The sequence below is a fragment of the Siphateles boraxobius genome, unplaced genomic scaffold, assembly GCF_051911475.1.
Source record: "Siphateles boraxobius isolate OS27281-9 unplaced genomic scaffold, OSU_SipBor_1 49, whole genome shotgun sequence".
Taxonomy (NCBI): domain Eukaryota; kingdom Metazoa; phylum Chordata; class Actinopteri; order Cypriniformes; family Leuciscidae; genus Siphateles; species Siphateles boraxobius.
Window position 1 is genome coordinate 1,422,688 of NW_027509130.1, and position 14,762 is coordinate 1,437,449.

Below are 14,762 nucleotides of genomic sequence, written 5' to 3' on the forward strand. Positions count from 1 at the left end.
CTGTATATCAGCAGGAGATGCAAAGACAAAGAAGAAGAGATAGAGGTGTTACAAGGCAGACACGCCATGATCACTGTGGGAAGTCGACATTTTTTATGCTGGAGCTGTAATGGAAGACAGTGGTCCGCGGTCAGTTTAAGTTTCGTGTGTTTAGTACACTAACATTATCGTGTGAAACTGAAGACGTAGTTGAAGCAAAAGATGATTGTGTCATCGGACGGAGAACGGTGTTGGAGACTGACTGACAGCACGAGAGAGAGTTGCTGGGAGACAAGTTTCATTCAGAACTTGTTTTTTTGGCGTCATTCTGACTAAGTATTTGAGAGTCCTGCTGTTTTTCTGAGTCATCCATGAAAAAGCGAGGGAAATTGATTCTTCGTGCGAATAAGTTAAGTGCACTTGTTAATGCTCGAGAATGCGAGAATTTGTGAACTGAACTAGGGTCTGGGCGATATATCGCACGATATGCGCATATCTTGTCAGTAAAGCCGGTTCCTTGATTAGTAGTAAATTTCCTTCACCTGCTTTCAGATGGAGCGGCATTTACTACAAAGAGCCGTAGTTAACTGACAAGCTGAGCCATATCGCATTAATATCGCGGACGTATCGCCAGCGATAATTAATGCGATATGGCTCAGCTTGTCAGTTAACTACGGCTCTTTGTACACAGCAAAAACTCCAGTGTTAAATTAACCGGGGAGTGTATATGAGTCCACACTCAAGAGTGTTGAAGTTAATGAGATAATTAAGTAATTAATTTAGTGATGATTGAGCATTATTGAAGACACCTGAAGAATCACTGAAGGAGAAAATCTCAAATTGTAAATTAATCACTTAATTATCTAATTAACTTCAACACTCTGTGTGGACTCATATACACTCCCAGGAGTGTTCATTTAACACTGGAGTTTTTGCTGTGTACAAAGAGCCGTAGTTAACTGACAAGCTGAGCCATATCGCATTAATTATCGCTGGCGATACGTCCGCGATATTGATGCGATATGGCTCAGCTTGTCAGTGAACTACGGCTCTTTGTAGTAAATGCCGCTCCATCTGAAAGCAGGTGAAGGCGATTTACTATTAATCAAGGAACCGGCTTTACTGACGAGATGCGCATAACAATGTGATGCGATATATCGCCCAGCCCTAGTTGATGTCTAATTTTAGGGTGATTGTAGGCCTGAGATTCTACAGTTTGAGATCCCACAACAATATAAACAATTTTGCAATTACAGGACAATTCAGCTGCATAATTTATTCATGCTGTAATGCATGATGTGAGCCATGGATGTGTTTTAATTGGTTGCTCCCATCATGCACTGCAACATGAAGCATTTGTGTGATTCTCACCATTGTTGAGATTCATATGTAGATTCTTGATGTCTGTGTGTTATTTTAAACCTCTATATTAATAAAACAGTACTGGAAGTGGCTACTGTAATGAAAAGTTAATAAAACATTTGTATAATCAGTTTGTAATGCTTGGTGAGATCAGTGAATCAGAACACTACAGTTACTATTGTAACTTCATCATTGACACATAACCATCATGACCCGAGTTGCGTTTCCCATAAACATCTTAAGCTAAACTTGATTGTAGAACAATTGCAATAGATGCTTTCAGGAAACGCAGCCCAGGTCATAGTTTCTCTTGCCACAACAAATATGCAAACGAAACATTCCATAAAACATTACCATCTAAACTTCTGTAAATCTAAATAAGACCGTGTGTAGATGTATGACAGAAATAAAGTCACACTGGTAATAATAAGTGCAATAATGTCTAATGGCTCGAAGTCAGTAGTTCTTGTGTTTCTATTTTTTCTGTTCTTGTTGTTTCTCTTTCCTTCAGTGATTCTTATTATTAACATCAGGCGTCTTCAATAATGCTCAATCATCACTTAATTATTTTATTAACTTCAACATTAATTTTAACACTCTGTAGTGTGGACACATATGTACACTGAGGAGTGTTAATTTAACACTGGGGATTTTGCTGTGTACTGACACATTACAGTAAAAAATACAAATAACTGGACAAATAACCTAACCCCTTTTGGGGGTGAAAATACTAATGTGTCCAAGGCTTTTGCACAAAACTATATAGGGTAGAGTGGGGGAAAACACCCCCCTTAAGGAAAATGTGACATTAATGTGAAACAAAACATAAATGTGACTAGAATTGCCATCCCAGTTTTGACTTACTATGGCAGGAGTTATTCACCAAATATTAAAATTGCTCAACCTTCATAATTAATTAGTATTTTGACTGAAAATATTTTTGTACAAAGGGGGCGTTTTGCCCCAGCGGTGGGGTAAAATGCCCCCTTGCTTACCAACCAAATTTGCTTCATAGATCAACAGCAAAATGAACAGACTATAGTTTTTAATCTCTAAAAGTAAAAAGCAAGTAATGCAACATTTATATTTATTTATTTAATATTATAAATATATTTATTTATATTTATTTCAGGAATGTCCAAAATAGCCAAATTTCTAACATTTAAAAAAAAAATGTAACATTAAGATTTCTACACCTAGGCTATATGGGGTAGATAATTGATGTATTTGTTCACCACTATCATCAAGAAAAAACAGAAAACCCTAAATAAATATTAAACTTATAAATTTGTATATTTATGTAGTGAAATATATTCAATAAATGCATTAAAAGCCACTATGTTTTATCATTGGGTCACCTTACCACCTTTCATCAGTGCATCCACCAAGCTAGCTAGCTAATGCCCAGTTGAGGTAATTTTTTCATGTTTTGTTCAAATATTTTGATATTACCGCCTAGTTATACTGCATTGAAGTGTAAAATAAAGGATTTGATAGACAGAAATATGTTATTATAGTAATTATGAAAGAGAGAAACTATGCCCCCTGGGGGGCGTTTTACCACACAACCTATGACTTTTTAAATAATTGTTTATTTTAAAATATAATTATATTCCTTATCAATAACATATCCTCTCAAACTACAGACTTCACTATTCATCTATCACACATCACTGTGATATCCTGCTGACCAATATTCTCTTAAACACTTATAAACAATTATAGCACTTTCCATGTAATCCTCTTCTCTTCAAATACGTCGCTGGTGTCAGCGTCTCCATTGAGATTTGTGTATCCCCGTTGTCAACGTAGTGCATAGCAACAGCAAAAATGTATCTTGATTCCCTTTAGTAGTTGTTTTGGGAAAAACAGGTGGGGGGGCGTTTTACCCCAGGGGGGTGTTGTGAACTTTTTCTTCTCAAGTGTAGAAAAGATAGAGTTGCAGACCAGGAGATTGTTGAGGTATAAGTTCTTTATTTCGTCGCTGTAGTCATCTCAATCAAGTCTAACTAAGGCAGTATACATTTAGTTCATATACCCTTTCAGGGGGAGGAGTTACATAAAGGTGGAAACAAAAGCATGTAAATGAGGCATACGGGTTAAGGAATGTGCCCTAGACTAAGAGTGTTACCAATCCTAATCCAATCAGCATAAAAGGTGTAATGTATCCAATCAGCCAGACTCTTCACCGATACCTTCACATTATCTTAATGGCCAGGCAGTGCATAAAGACAAAAGGTGATAGTCTCAGGGCTCTGACCAATTTAACTTACAATAGAGAGCTGGACAGACAGGAACAGGCAGGTTTGTGACATCATTTACCTTAGATACAAAATTCACACTAATAAACTTTCTCAGTTTCTATACTATTGTATTGGAAGCTCAATTAAACATTTAAATAATATTTGTAATCCTACATTTCCCCCTTTGAGAGTTCTAAATAACTCTCACATTATATACAAATTTAAACACTTAAAAGTTCATTCTTGTAACTTGTGATCGTTACAGGCACATAACTCATGTTCTGTGTTTGCTTTTCTGTAATTGCATGTTGACACAGAAACAAAACATGCAAATAGGGTCCGTGAGTCTTTTCTGGTTGGAACTGTGATTTTCTCGTGATCAATCAAGTTTCTGAACCATGAAGAATTATCTTCAGTCATCTTGGTGTAATTTTGCTGAAAGATCAAGAATGTCTTGTTGGACCAACATGTTTGTGCACAAGTGAGTCCTGGAATGCAGTCATCTTCGGATGTGACATGCACACTTTCTTTCCAGCAAACAAGGCATTTGTGACATATTCATCAGCTCTAAGAATATGTTGTTTCTGGAGTCCGGACTTTGTGCGATCTTCATGATGTGTAGTAGTAGGACAATCTTGATCATGTCGATGGATGACTGAAGGTTTCGTAGTCTCTGCGTTGTGTATTTCTTTTTTTTTTTTCTTTATCCTTTTGTGATAGTTGTCTCAGAAGTGGGTCAAGTTGTTTCTTGAGGTTTTCTTGTGGCTTCATACGCAGATGACGAGGTCAGTGCGTATGGGTCTCGGGAAGTCATCAGTGGTATCTGCACAGAGTAAGAAAACAAAAGACAGGAGAGCAGTATTTGTTCACACACTGGGGTTGTAAACTTTTTCTGAGTCTGCTAGACAGTAGAGCAGTATTTGTTCAAACAATAGGGTTGTAAACTTTTTCTGGGTCTGCTATTGTTCCATCTTTCCCTATTTCTTAATTCCTTTGACACCTAAAGAACGCAGTGAGGTAAGGATGGACTAGGATAGGGCCTATGAGGGAGTCTTCACCGCAGAGTTTGACCACCGAAGCCTGTTGCATTCGGTTCTTCTCTGGGCTCCTCACTGGTTCCGTGTCCTAACCTATCCCTGTTGGTGGGGGAACACTTTACAGTGTGTACAATTAGTCCAGGTTTTCCTTCCCTGACACAATACTGCAGCTGCTGTAATCAACATCACTTGATGTGGCCCATGCCGCTTTGGTTCTAATGGAGGAAAACGTCTTTGTACAGATCAATTATTGATTCAGGAGGCATAATTTTCTTCTGTGCTGCACTACCTGAACAAACTTGTACAGTTGCATAGAAACAACCCTGTTTAGCTGCCATATCAGCAGGAGCATTACCTTTAGCTTCCGTAGTATTAGTTGTGAGATGTGCTTTCACTTTGATCACTGCTAATTTCTTTGGAAGTTTCATGGAAAACATTAGATCTTTCACTAATTCAGCATGCTTAATGGGGGATCCCGCAGAAGTTATAAACTGCCTTGTTTGCCAAATGACACCAAAATCATGAACTACCCCAAAAGCATATCTGGAATCTGTTTAGATATTAGCAACTGATCCTGAAGCTAGCGTGCATGCTCTTGTTAGGGCTTCTAGTTCTGCAGCTTGATCTGAAAAATAATCTGGAAGACGTCCTGAAGCTAACACTTCCGTGGTGCACGTTACTGCATAACCTGCTCGTCTGTTACCTTTTTCTTTTACTTCACTCATAGGTGTATATGTAAGCGTAACACAATCGTGAGTAATTTCTCCTTCATCCTCTAACAAAACTTCAGTCATAGCAGACATCATACATGAGGACGGATTCGTGACAGGTGCACGCTGTAAGACAATATTTGGCATTATTGTGGACACTGCATGAGGGCTTTTTTTCATTTACAGTCTGATCTAACACTATTAATGATGAAATGCCTGTGCTGTAAAATAACATTTAAGGCTGTGAGTCTACTTTAACCAGTGTCCCCCAAAGGAAAAACTGAGATAGTCACTTTCCATTTGTTCTATTAAACAAAAAACAGAAGTCTTTTATCTCTGTTGCAAGTTAGTGGGGAAATAAAGCACTCACAGCCCAAATGGTTAACACGTCAACCAGCTGCCCCAGTTTAATGATGAGGGGAGGGGCTGCTTCATAGTAGCAAGCAGACTGAGTAGGAGCTGAGTAACATTGTTAACTTGTTTAAAGTTCTTTTTGTTTTTCCTACACTCTTTTCCCCAATGTCCATGTTTACCACAATAATAACAACTGCTGCCCTCTCTCTTAGGACATTTAAGTTTCTGTTGATTCTCTGTGTTGACCTTAAAGGATGCTGCTGCAATTTTTACTCTTTCCTTGACATCAGAGTCTCTTTCCCATGCAGCCAAACTGTCTAAGTTGTTTTGTATGGTTCTAGTGGACCATGTTAAGTCTAAGAAAGGCAATGCTTTTCTATGTTCTGACAACAGACCATCAAACCATGTGCGAACTAGGGGACCATTATCTTCTAGCACCTTCTCTGAAGTGTCAGCTATACCACTGTATGCAGCTGCTGCCTGGCAAAATCTTTGAGTGTACTCACTAACAGTTTCACCCTTCTTCTGTAAACAACTAGTGATCTTCGACCAGTCAATTTTAGGTCCAACAATGTTCTTCAACGCTTTCAGAACTCCCTCTCTCAATTCATCTTTTCTGGCATGTTGTAGTTCAGAAGTAACAGCAGACTCAAAACTGTTGAATTCAGATTCAGTTAGAATTTGTGACATCAGCTGTGTGACTTCTGCCAACGACATGTCGTAAAGACGCATTTTACTGATCAATGCCCTTCTAAATTCAGAAACATCAGTGCGTACTGAAGGTAAGCTTTGGGATAGTCTTTCTAGGTCTCTAGGTCCGAGTGCTTTGGCAACAGTTTGGTTTTGGACAACAGAAGAGTTGGGAGGAACACTTTCAGTTCCCTCAATTCCCTGAGATCTTCTTGCAACACTTTTCTGAATCTACAGGCTTATCAGTTACTGACGGGATGTCTACATCTGTTTCAAAGAATGCTTTTAAGTCAGGATAAGTTTCATCTGACTGTTGGTCTTCTGAGTCACATTTGGTTGAGGCCTTGTTATGGCCCACCTTAGTGTGCATTTGTTTGTTCTGTTCTTTTAATTTAGCTATACACCTAGATTGTTCTTGTGCAAGGGATAAGCTAAATTCCCTATGGCAACAGATTATGCCTTTCATGTTTTTCTTTCTGATACATGCACCAAACACCTTCTTGCATTCTTCAATAGACCAAATCTTATCTGGATGAATCTCATATTTCTGTGTTAGTTCTTGTCTAACTTTTTCAGTGACTATTAGATCCATCTGTTCTCCTAACAGTGTTTTAAATTCGCTATCTGACCACAAAGGATTAGCAAGACCACCTTTTTTAGTTGTGGAGATTAGTCTAGCACTTTTCTTAATCATTTTGTGGATTTCTTTGTTACCACACAAACAAACACTAAAAGTTCTCTGATCCACAGAAGGGTACACTCGTTAACACAGATTACTGTTGTTAATGCTAACCTTCTCTGCCTAAAGCAAAGGATACACAAATTACTAGCAATTTATGCTAAAATCTTCCCTGCTTGAAAAAAAAAACATTTGCCACTTCCCTGGCAAAGCAGAGGATAAAACAATATTAACATGTACGTTAATCTTCCCTGCCTGAAAACAGAGGGTACAATATATTAGCACTTGATGCTAATCTTCCCTAATTTTATAGAGGATAAAACAAACAAAAACACTAAATTTTCTCTGATCAAAAGAGGCTACACTCGATAACACAGTTAACCTTCCTTGCCCAGAGCAAAGGGTAACACACAAAATATTAGCACGTTACACTAATCTTCTCTAAAAGGAAATGCAAAGGATCTTTCACCTTCCTAACTTTTAGAGAGGTTCACCAATATTAACACGTAATGTTAACCTTCCCTACCTGAAAACAGAGGGTACAATATATTAGCACTTGATGCTAATCTTCCCTAATTTTATAGAGGATAAAACACTTCCCTGGCAAAGCAGAGGGTAAACAGTATTAACATGTACGTTAATCTTCCCTGCCTGAAAAACAGAGGATACATTTCATCTCTAAAGCAACTTTAGAGGATAACTTTAGTTAACAAACCCTACAGCTGTCTGTTAACTTCTTCTCTGGCGGCGCAGAGGAATGACAAATTTGTACTGGTCTTCAGTTGTTCTTTGAATAGAGTGAAACTCACCAAATCTTTAGTTGTACGGAAAGATTCCGTCTGGAACTCAGTCAGAAAGATAATTCTTTGTTGAAATCTTTGTTGAGCTTGAAGTTTCAAAATTCAGTCTGGAATTCAGTCAGAAGTTCATTCTTTGTTGAGATTCTTTTTTGAGCTTGAAGTTTCAAGATTCAGTCTGGAATTCAATCTTTTGTTGAGATTCAGTTCTGGATTCAGGTGTTTCAGCTCCATCCGGGTCACGGCACCATCTGTTGTGAACTTTTTCTTCTCAAGTGTAGAAAAGATAGAGTTGCAGACCAGGAGATTGTTGAGGTATAAGTTCTTTATTTCGTCGCTGTAGTCATCTCAATCAAGTCTAACTAAGGAAGTATACATTTAGTTCATATACCCCCTCAGGGGGAGGAGTTACATAAAGGTGGAAACAAAAGCATGTAAATGAGGCATACGGGTTAAGGAATGTGCCCTAGACTGAGAGTGTTACCAATCCTAATCCAATCAGCATAACAGTGTAATGTATCCAATCAGCCAGACTCTTCACCGATACCTTCACATTATCTTAATGGCCAGGCAGTGCATAAAGACAAAAGGTGATAGTCTCAGGGCTCTGACCAATTTAACTTACAATAGAGAGCTGGACAGACAGGAACAGGCAGGTTTGTGACATCATTTACCTTAGATACAAAATTCACACTAATAAACTTTCTCAGTTTCTATACTATTGTATTGGAAGCTCAATTAAACATTTAAATAAAATGTGTAATCCTACAGGGGCATATATATATATATATATATATATATATATATATATATATATATATATATATTAGTGCTGTGCGTTAAACGCGTTATTAACGGCGTTAACGCAAACACATTTTAACGGCGTCAATTTTTTTATCGCCAGATTAACGCTCTTTTTGGCCTAGCCAACTTTGTATTTTTTTCAAATGTTGTTGCAACAACTAGTAACGTTGGAAAAACTACAACATCACACCGGATAGCTAGATCGGAAACAAAACAACAGGCACGCCGCACGTACTTTTTTGGGCTTGCGCGCCGGCCAAATAGTAGTAGGCTAACGTTACGTTTTGACTGGATGGCGCGAGACGCCGATTTAGAGTCGTGCACTCTCAACGCAATAGAGTGCGGCGCGGGACTAGATTTGATGGCCGAGTGCGAGGGCGGGCTCGAGCAGTAATGCACTCACTCTGTGTGCGGATACGGGAGAATAAAACGATTCGCGGGACTCCCGCAAACTAGAAATATCTATGAACAAAACATAAAAACTAATACAATTTTATTCATGTTGCAGAAAAGCAACAAGAACAACCAAAACTAAATAGAAACGATTTACAGGGCAGAGTTTCTTTTTATAACATGTTTGCAGCGTTGAGGGATGTAGCCAATCACAGACATATGTGTTGATTTCTTGAATGCAATGGCCAATCAGAAGCATTTAAAATAGACTCCCCTCACCGCTCAAAACAGACTTTTTGTTCAGTGCTGAATTCTGTATGCTGGCAAATCCTCAAATTATAACAAACAAAGTGTATATATTATGAAATATGCATTGTGCAGTCAGCTTCATTGATAATAACAGATGTGTGAGATTGCGATGAACTGATGTCAGCTTTTTAGGAATTATTAAGGGAGCGCACTTTGCGCGCATTCAGTCATGCCAAACCATGCACTCAGTAGCCTGCTTGCTTTTATGTTATAACAGTGGTTTGTGTGTTAATGCTTTAATAACAAATAATTTATCAGGAGCATTTATGCTTATGTGTATTGTGGCGACACGTAGGCGAAAGTATTTGGAGGTAGCCTACAAAAAAAAGAGTGTATTTGCGGGCGGGAGCGGGACAAAAATGTTGCGGGCGGGAGAAAGTAACATAGAAAGTAGTTGAGAACGTCAGTTAAAACGACCCACGTATTAAAAAAATGGACGGGTTTAAATCGGGCTCGGGCTCATAATTACAGTTTATGTGTCGGGCCGGGCCGGGCTCGGACACAATGCGCACGGGCTCGGGTCGGGCTTGATTTTTTGGGCCCGATCTAAGCTCTACAATGGATGACTTCAGACAGAAGCACATGGATACCACAGCTAAGAACAAACTTACTGCTGATCCACTTTTCCATGTTGATAAGAGCATTAAAATTAGAAAAAATAATGAGACAAATAGAAATCAAGGGACATTTAGAATAGATAAAAATGTGCGATTAATCGCGAGTTAACTATGGCATTAATGCGATTAATCGCGATTAAATATTTTAATCGTTTGACAGCACTAATATATATATATAATGGTAACAGAGTTGGACTGGTGACCCAAAGGTTGCTGGTTCGATTCCAGTACCGGCAGGAATATGACTGAGGTGCCCTTGAGCAAGGCACCTAACCCCCAATCGCTCCCCGTTGCTCCGGGTGTGTGTATCCACGTTTGCAGTGTGTGTGTGTGTTCACTACTCACTACTCTGATCCTAATGTGTGTGCACTTACTTGGCTGGGTTAAATGCAGAGGTCAAATTCCAAGTATGGGTTACCATACTTGGCCATCATGTGTCACTTTCACTTTCATATATATATACATATATACACACACACACACATATTTGTGTATGAGTAATCCCAAAACATTGAACGCTTCACCAGATACAAAAAACAAAAAACAAAAAAAAATTACACAATCTCTGGAAGAAGAAAAGAGGTAGAATTAACTTACTGTTAGCAGGGCTGGGCGATATATCGCACGATATTGTTATGCGCATCTCGTCAGTAAAGCCGGTTCCTTGATTAGTAGTAAATCGCCTTCACCTGCTTTCAGATGCAGCGGCATTTACTACACAGCACAAACTCCAGTGTTAAATTAACACTCAAGAGTGTTAAAGTTAATGAGATAATTAAGTGATTAATTTAGTGATGTTTGAGCATTATTGAAGACACCTGATGTTAACAAGCAGAATCACTGAAGGAGAAAATCACAAATTGTAAGCAACCATTACGGCGATAAGTGTTTGCTTTAGTTGGGCTCTTAACCTTTATACATTCACTTTATATTTGTTTGTCTGCTGTTATTTTATCTATAACAGTCAAATGAACAAAGATAAGTGTGATCTGATAATGTTGGTTATGTTCTGGCATAACCATGCTGTGATCTGAAATGAATCTAGATAGTTTGGTTTAACTTATTGGCAACAACTTTGTGATTTTAGACCATATATGAGTATGTTTCTTATAATCCAAAATATTTAATAAACATTGTTCTGATCAAAACACTTTCAAATAAATTTTTTTAGAAACACAGACATCAATAATCAGCCTGTGAATCTCAACAATGGTGACAATAATAAAGCATGTTGCAGTGGCTGCCACCAATCACAACTCATTAATGGCTCCCATCATGCATTGCGATATGAATAAATTATGATCTGAGTTTTCAATGTAATTTACTTTTCCTAATTGAATATTCTGCTCGTCACCATTGTTGAGATGCATAGACTGAATCTTGACGTCTGTGTGTGCCTAGAAGAAAGAATTTTTTTTAGAAAAAAACTTTTAAGAAATCCTTTATATTATAGCTAAAGTTCTGGATATTTCTGCAGAATCACAGTTATGCTGTAACAAACAACATACATCTAAAACATGAAGTTCAAATGATGATTGTCATAATATAACCAACACCATCAGATCACTTTTTTTTCTTTGTTCATCTGGCAGTTGTAACTCAGATACAACAGCCAAACAAAATCTAAACTTAATAATATAAGGGTCAATGTTTAATGTTTACTGGAACCTGTACCAAAGAGCTGTACTGAAAGCAAATTCCACCAGCCTGGCTGTGTGGTCATTAAATTAAATCAATCAATCTGCTGCAGCCTGCAGAAGGGGGCGGGGCTGCACGTGTTGCTCCGCCCCATACCTACTCTGATTAGTTCAGAGTCGGTGTAGGACGGAGTATTTCATTTAAAAAAACTGAAAAAGCTGTGCAGATTCAAAGCCTTCATTATAATCCACAGAAGAAGAAAAAACATTACCCCCCTGAAATGATTCTTTTGGTAAATTGAGATGACCTTTAATCTAACACACAAACGACCCCACAACATTTTCTTTTTTTTGTATGTAGCCTACAGGTTGAATATTTGTAGCAGGGGGGTCAGGTCTTCAGAGGAATTAATTATGAATTAAATGACTTATGTCATGCAGTTTTATGATAACTCAGGCCCCGTTTACACGAAGGGAAAACGCAGATATTTCCCTGCGGTTTGGCCTCTCATTTCACGAAAACCACGTTTTTCTAAATACCCGGCTATGTGTAAACGTAGTCTAAATGACACTGCAATTAAGCAATCCTTTGGATTACACTGAACATGCTAAATATATTATGCTGTACAACGCCAGTTCTACTTTAATCAATAAAGTAAACCAATTATAGAGATTAGGCTCTAAATGAGTTCAGTGATTCAGGTCAAATACTGATTAGGCTATGTTAAAACATAACCAAAACCATCAGATCATCTTTTCTCTTTGTTCATCTCACTGTTATATCTCAATTACAGTAGCTAAATAAAATCTAAAGTAAAAAATGTAAGGGTCAATCATCACTCAATTAATCACTTAATTATCTCATTAACTTTAACACTGCTTCAACACTCTAGTGTGTAGCTACTTTTGTAAACACTGAGCAGTGTTCATTTTAAACTGGGGATTTTGCAGTGTTTCATGTGGCATTAGACACCTCTCTTTTACTGGAGTAAAAAAGAAGGTGAATCTGCGCAGCCTTTAGTAACATGTTTAACTGGATTGATGACAATCCATGTACTCCGAACACATTTCTATCATGTACGCCTATGAAAGACGATCGAGCCAATCAGAGCAGGTGAACTGGCAACAGGTGTACTTGCATTTTTAGGATATGCCTGCAGAATAATAACTGCGGAGATCAGGTGTAGAAGCGGCTCGTCATTACTTGATATTGACACATCTGTGCAAACATAGTTGTATTGTATATATTTTTAATTGGACAATTCTGAGTTCTATTGCTGCCAAAAGAAACATCACTGGTAAGTTTTTAATAAAACTTTGATTCCTTTGAAACTTTGAAAGAACATTTGTTCTACACTCTCATTCCAGGAAATGAAGACGTGCTTTTAAGAAGACTACTTAAGTTTAGACTCTACCTTCAAAGATACAAAAACACATTTATAGTCATTTCCATCATCTACATTTTGAACTAAACTTTCAGAAACGAAAGCCTTTCTCAGGATTCAAGCGCAGCCACACGATTCCGGTCGAGCTCCGATCAAAAATTCAAAAGCATCTCGGAGGATCACTTTTTAAGGTAAGTTTAAATGCATCTAATAATGATTCTAACTCTTATGATTTAGATTTTTAATAGGCTACCTGTATAAAGAATCTGATAAGTGAACGTCACATTTGTGGTGATTATCAGGGCCAGTGTGTGTGTGTGTGTGTGTGTGTGTATATATATATATGTGTGTATATATATATATATATATATATATATATATATATATATATATATATATATATATATATATATATAAGCAGCTTTTTCTCCATGAAATATTATCATTTTATTCACCGATGCTTACAGATCAACTGTTAAATCTGAGATAGTAGACATATATTTCTCTCGGTTGTTTAGTTTCCTTAACTTTATATCGTGTCACTGTGCTGCATTCCAGGATTCCCCTGCCGTGGGGACTAGCATAATGGACTAATACAAAGACCAAAGTCGTATTGGGAATGTAGGCACTACAGGCAAGCAGATGGACTCAGAATATATAGGACTCAGAACTTAACACGCAAAGTTTAATGCTAAAGCCTCGTTTATACTTTCGCCTGGCTCCGCAGAGCGAGTCTCCGCTGACTGTGATCGCAGCTCCCCAAACACCCGAGGCCTTTATACTTGACGCATTATTATTTACTATTATTTACTACCATTCTTTGAATCAACAGTGGGCAACTCTGTATTGTGCTCTAAACCGTCAGGAATCAGCGGCGAGAAGAAGTAAGGTACTCATGTGAATGTTTATTTTAGTACACTTCACCAAAACCAAACTACAAGAGAATCGTGTAAAGAAGTAAACCTTGAGATTATTTCTTGTGACATTAGAACAAAATAAATGGATATGAGGTCATAGCCTATACAACTAAATGAACGATAACTTTCTAATTTCACTAAACATTTTCATTTAGTTTCGTGGACATTTTTATGGACCTTTATTTTTATTAAAAGAGCATATGTCTGCTATTCAGAGGTGGGAAATCCAGGAGCCAATGAGTAGAAGTCCTGCCATATGTTTATTCCACCCATGAACTCAGTCAGCTGATTTCACTAATTAGTTCTCTCTCCTGTCTGAATTAGCAAATCCAGGTGATTGGAACAAAATACTGAGGAGGACTTTTACTTTCTGAACCTGGACTTTACACCTCTGCATAGCAATGCCACATGCCAGCAAAGAAATAAACCACAACTGGACCTTATCTGAGCCACAAAGTCTGTGAATATTAAATATGGAGTAATTTCAGCCATAACCCTAGATAAAATCCACTGAAGAGAAAAGAAGACATTAAATCTGTGAAGATCTCAGCAGAGGAGGAATAAACAACTCCACAAACAGCATTACCAGCTTCACTTATTACTAACCAGACTGACTTTATTTCTGTCAGACGTCTACAGAAGGTTTTATTGAGAATTAACAGAGGTTTAACTCTGTGTTTCATTTGAAGTCACCATATCAGTGATTAGTGTTTCCATTAGTCGGGCTCTTAACTCTTATTATACCTTATGTATTTTTTGATTGCTATGACAGTGTGTTTGTCAAACACATTTACAGCAGCAAAAAACGCTAAAGTGAAATGAGATCAGGTGATGATGTTTTCCTGTTGA